Source organism: Dendrobates tinctorius, unplaced genomic scaffold, assembly GCF_039654945.1.
Source record: "Dendrobates tinctorius isolate UK_male_01 unplaced genomic scaffold, ASM3965494v1 ptg000344l, whole genome shotgun sequence".
Lineage (NCBI taxonomy): Eukaryota > Metazoa > Chordata > Amphibia > Anura > Dendrobatidae > Dendrobates > Dendrobates tinctorius.
Genome location: NW_027362010.1, coordinates 265,256 through 271,384, shown reverse-complemented (window position 1 = coordinate 271,384; position 6,129 = coordinate 265,256). Strand labels below are relative to the sequence as shown.

The 6,129-nt window shown below is 50.0% G+C and overlaps 1 protein-coding gene across 1 annotated transcript in view; it reads left to right on the top strand.

Moving 5' to 3' along the window:
- Window positions 1–6,129, top strand: part of LOC141074961 (glycogen [starch] synthase, liver-like) — a 226,217-nt gene that overhangs the window by 30,726 nt on the left and 189,362 nt on the right. The gene's annotated exons all lie outside the window — the stretch shown is intronic.

The following is a 6,129-nucleotide window of genomic DNA, read 5'->3' as shown; positions in this document are numbered from 1 at the left end:
CTGGAAAATCATACTCTCAGAGATGGTAGGAGAGAGGCTGCACAAGACCAGGGGTGGGCACAGAGTGTGGGAGGGAACAGCCTAGGAAAGAAGAGGCAGCTCCTCATTTTGAGCTTAGTTTTCTACTGGCAGGAGGATCCGTTAGTTGATGGGGCTAGGAAAACCATGTAACTAAGATTTGGACCTGTGATCCATCAGCGCCTCCCTGTCTATACCCTATCCTTGTACTACACTTTTGACTGTATACCTGTATATTCTTCTGTAAATATATACCTGAATATTTCTAGTGCGCCTTTCGGCGATTAAATATAAAATTAATCTTGGGCTGCTGTTTTATCTTGATACACGAATTCCCACGTCCGCACGCTCCGATGGTTATTATACGCTACCCCGGTTGGTTTCTGACCTGATATAAGCCTGCTGACGGACGGGGCTTATTTCGAATGAGGAACCGGTGGCAGCGTACGGTACTGTTTTAGTGAGAAACTCTGGCAGTGATGGCCGGGAGGTTTAATATATATATATATATCCCCTGCCTGGACTGGTGATATATATCCCCCCCTCACTGAGAGCGCCTCATTAACTCGTACCTATAAGGGAAGCCTTTTCAGTGACTATTTGCCCTTGGTGCAGTTCTCTGACTGACTTGGGGCAAGTGGTGGCGCCAAAGAGCCGATCCCTTATGGGCCCTTCTCTCCCCTCCACCCGAGGTGAGCGAAGTCGACCCCCCCTTCCATGTGCGATTTGTCACACCTAGCATTTGGGCTTCCATCCCCTCATCCCTTTGTGTTGTCTTACCACACTGTGCATGACACATACATTACCCAGTGTCATACAGTGTCAAGTCATATAGTGCCCAGAGTCATACAGTGTCCAGGGGAGCAGAGGAGTATGGGGAAGTAGAGGAGACGGCGGGAGCAGATGAGACTGGGGGATCGCAGATGATCCAAAGAGCACAGGAGACCGGGGGAGTAGAGGAGACTGATGAAGCACAGGAGAGCATGGGAGACGGGGGAGCAAAGTAGACGGGGGGGAGCAGAGGAGATGGAGGGGAGCAAAGGAGACGGGGGGAGTAGAGGAGACAGGGGGATCATTTGAGAGCAGCTGAGTAGAGGAGACAGGAAATCAGGGTAGCAGAGTAGACTGGGGTAGCAGAGAAAATTGAGGAGCAGAGGAGACTGGGGAAGCAAAAGAGACTTGGAGAGCACAGGAGATTGGCAGAACGGAGGAGACTAAGGAAGAACAGTAGAGTGGTGGAGCAGAGGAGACTGGGGAAGCAGAGGAATCATAGAATATTAGAGTTGGAAGGGACCTCCAGGGTCCTCGTGTCCAACCCTCTGCTCAATGCAGGATTCACTAAACGATCTCAGACAGATGTCTGTTCAGCCTCTGTTTGAAGACTTCCATTGAAGGAGAACTCACCACCTCTCGTGGCCGCCTGTTCCACTCACTGATTGCCCTCACTGTCAGCCTTCTAACATCTAATCTGTGTCTTCTCCCTTTCGGTTTCATCCCATTGCTTCTCGTGTTTCCATGTGTAATGAGAATAAAAATGATCCTTCTACACTGTGACAGCCCGTCAGATATTTGCAGACGGCTATTAAGTCTCCTCTCGGTCTTCTTTTTTGCAGCTAAACATTCCTAGATCCTTTAACCGTTCCTTGTAGGATATACTTTGCAGTCCGCTCACCATCCTGGTCGCTCTTCTCTGAACTTGCTCCAGTTTTCAATGTCTTTTTTATAATGTGGTGACCAGAACTGGACACAGTATCCAGATGAGGCCTGACAAAGGAGGAGTAGAGGGGATCATTACTTCACATGATCTAGACTCTATGCATCTCTTAATACATCCTAGCACTGTTTGCCTTTTCTGCTGCTGCATCACATTGGTGACTCATGTGCAGTCTGTGAGCTATTAGTATACCAAATTCTTTTTCAACATCCTTTTGAATACTTTCTCTGTCTTCTCTAGTGTTAGCTATCCCTCCTAGATTTGCATTGTCAGCAAATTTGATTAGTTTACCTTCAGTTCCCTTATCTAGATCATTTATAAAAATGTTAAACAACTCTGGGGCCAGGATAGAGCCTTGTAGTCCCGACTTGTAACACTGGGGCCATGACAGAGCCTTGTGGTCCCCACTTGTAACACTGGGGCCAGGACAGAGCCTTGTGGTCCCCACTTGTAACACTGGGGCCAGGACACAGCCTTGTGGTCTCCACTTGTAACACTGAGGCCAGGACAGAGCCTTGTGGTACCCCACTTGTAACACTTGGGCAAGGACAGAGCCTTGTGGTACCCCACTTGTAACACTTGGGCAAGGACAGAGCCTTGTGGTACCCCACTTGTAACACTAGGGCCAGGACAGAGCCTTGTGGTACCCTACTTGTAACACTGAGGCCAGGACAGAGCCTTGTGGTCCCCACTTGTAACACTGGGGCCAGGACAGAGCCTTGTGGTCTCCACTTGTAACACTGGGGCAAGGACAGAGCCTTGTGGTACCCCATTTGAAACTCTCTTGCAATTGTATATGCAACAATTTATTACCACTATTTAAGTATGATCACTGAGCCAGTTATGAATCCACCTAACTGGAGTCTTATCAATCCCATACTGTCATTTTTTCAATAAGAATAGTATAACATACTTTATCCAATGCTTTGCTGAAGTCGAGATATACTATATCTACCGCATTTCCCTGATCCACCCTGTCAGTGATTCCATCATAGAAGAAAATTAGATTAGTCTGGCATTACTTGTTTGCTACCACTCCATGCTGGCTCTGTTTAATTACTGTATTTACTGTATTCTTATCCAAGTACTTACGCTACTGTTCAAAAGTTTAGGATCACTAAGAAATTTCCTTATTTTTGAAAGAAAAGCACATTTTTTTCCAATGAAGCTAACATTAAATGATTCAGAGATACACTCTATACATTGATAATGTGGTAAATGACTATTCTAGCTGCAAATGTCTGGTTTGTAATGCAATATCTTCATAGGTGTATAGAGGCCTGTAACGGAGTCTACCCAGGCTGGGGTACCTCTTTCAGTACCACCCCGTATTTTCGGAGGCCGCTCTGCGTTGGCTGGAGTCTGAATGAATGACGCTGGCTGAAATTCCTTGGTTACATGGGCGCATATAAAAGATCACTGCTTCTCCACGTATTTTCAGTCTGACAACACTTTACTCACAGGACACAGAATATATCACACAGATACAGAGGACAGGCCGATAGAAAAGCGGCAGGCCAGACATGCATTACAAAAGCCGCAGGTGGCCGGAGCCTGCCGATGTTTACTGTGGGAATTACAAAGGTGGGGGAGGGCGGACAAAAGGAGAATATCGTGTCCCCTCTGCCCAGGGGCGCAGCCTGTGGGCTGATGCATTAGGGACATGTTTCTCACATAGAACCTATTATACATACATATAACTGCACAACATTTTCTGGGTGCTGAGTGGTTCTGTAACACGTAACACGGCTCCCCCTTTTCAGCGACGGCATACACAGTCTGATCCTCAACGGATCGGTTTGGGGATGACCGAATTTATGGGGTTGGTACAAGTTCCGTTTGTCGACTTTGTCCATCGGCATTACCGTTTTGTTTGCCGGATCTGTGGTGGATGGTGAAGTCCAGAGGTTGTAGGGCTAAACTCCACCGCAGCAATCTGGCGTTGTCTCCGGAGACCCGATTAAGCCAGACTAGGGGATTATGGTCCATTAGGAGGGAAAACTGTCCTCCATACAAATATGGTTGCAACTTCTTGAGTGCCCATACTACCGCCAGGCACTCCTTCTCAATGGCCGCATAGCTTACATCACGGGGCAGTAGTTTCCGACTCAGGTAAGCTACCGGGTGTTCTTGGCCGTCGGGCCCGACTTGGCTCAGTACTGCCCCCAATCCAAACATAGAAGCGTCTGTGTGAACAAGGAAACGTTTAGTTGGATCGGGTGCGGCCAATACAAGGGTATTGGTGAGGGCGTCCTTTAGTTGGTGGAAGGCTTCCTCACACTCTGAGGTCCAGGTTACCTGGCGGGGTTGGTTCTTACGGGTCAAATCAGTGAGGGGCTTGGCTACGCTGCTGTAATTGGGAACGAATTTCCTGTAATACCCCGCTGTCCCTAGAAACGCCATGACCTGGGTTTTAGTGCGTGGGATGGGCCATTTGGCTATGGCCTCAATCTTGGCTGGTTCTGGTCGCTGTTTCCCACTTCCCACCCAATGCCCTAAATACTGAACCTCTGCTTTGCCCACGTGACACTTGTTTGGGATCAGGGTAATTCCGGCCTGGTGGATCCTGTCCAATACTGTCTCTAGGTGATTTAGATGCTGTTCCCATGTCGCACTGTAGATGGCGATGTCGTCCAGGTAGGTACAAGCATAGTCCTGGAGACCATCCAGAAGCCGGTCAGCCAGCCTTTGGAATGTCGCCGGGGCATTCTTCATCCCGAATGGCATAACTCGAAACTGGAATAAGCCGAACGGGGTGACAAATGCCGACTTGGGAATAGCGTCAGGACTAAGGGGAATCTGCCAGTAGCCTTTGCATAGATCGTTGGTGGTCAAATACTTTGCCCCCGCCAGCCGGTCTAACAACTCATCCACACGCGGCATGGGGTATGCATCCGTCACTGCTTTCTCATTGAGCTTACGATAGTCTACACAAAACCGTGTAGTCCCATCCTTCTTGGGCACTAACACTACGGGGGATGCCCAGGGACTATCTGACTCTTCAATGACCCCTAAACGCAGCATCTCTTGTATCTCTTGTCGCATCCCCTCTCGTACAGACTCAGGGACGCGGAAGGGGTTTTGTCGTAGGGGGGTCTGATCCTGGGTCTCAACCTTGTGTTGTGCCAGGCGAGTGTACCCCGGTCTCTCTGAAAACATCCTCTGTCGCTGCCTCAACAACTCCTCCGCCTGCTGTCTCTCCCGGGGGCCTAGGTCTTCACCCAAGTGTACCTGGTCCCATGTTTTAGACTGAGTCCTTTCCCCTAAGACATCCGGCAAGGGAAGTCCGGCTAAATCCTCTGCTTCAGGTGCACAGATGGCCACTACCTCTTCAGGACGCTCCCGGTAGGGCTTCAGCATATTCACGTGGAACATGCGGATAACCCTGGGGTCGTCACAATCGGCGACATTATAGGTTGTGTCGGCTATTTTCCCCACTACCTGGTAGGGCCCCTGCCATGCAGCTTGAAACTTATTCTACTTAGTGGGCTCTAACACCAGGACCTTCTGTCCTATTTCCAAAGTGCGCTCTCTGGCCCTCCGATCGTACCATACGCGCTGGCGCCGCTGGGTCGCCTGCATGATCTCATGTACAACCTGGGTCAGCTCCTGTACACGGTCCCGGAATTCCAGCACATAGGGTACAATAGGTACCCCTTCTATGAGGCCCTCCCCTTCCCAGTGTTCCAGCACTAAGTCTAGGGGTCCCCTTACCCGTCTCCCGTATACCAGCTCGAACGGGGAGAACCCCGTGGATTCTTGGGGCACCTCCCGATAGACAAACAGGAGGTGTGGCAAGAATTTCTCCCAGTCCCTGTAGGTCCTGGTAAAGGTCCCAATGAGCTGTTTTAATGTCCCGTTAAAGCGTTCACACAACCCATTGGTTTGCGGGTGGTACGGGGCGCTTCTAATGGACTTTACGCCGCACAGCTTCCACAATTGGTTGGTCACCTCTGCTGTAAACTGGGTACCCTGGTCCGAGATAATCTCCCGGGGAAATCCAACCCGTGAGAACACCTGGAGCAGGGCGTCTGCCACCGTCTCTGCCAGTATGTTAGGTAACGCAACCGCCTCAGGATACCGTGTGGCATAATCTACCACTGTCAATATATACTTTTTCCCGGATGGACTGGGTTTGGCTAACGGCCCTATCAGATCGACCGCTACTCGGCTAGATGGTTCCTCCACAATGGGGAGGGGGCGTAATTTGGCCTTGCAGCGATCTCCCCTCTTGCCAATGCGCTGACAACTGTCACAGGTCTGGCAGTACTGACGAACATCATAGGTTACCCCCGGCCAAAAGAAGTTTTGGGTCAGACGATGCCTGGTGCGACTGACGCCGAAGTGCCCGGCCAAGGGTATGTCATGAGAGATTCGCAGTAGCTCCTGCCTATACT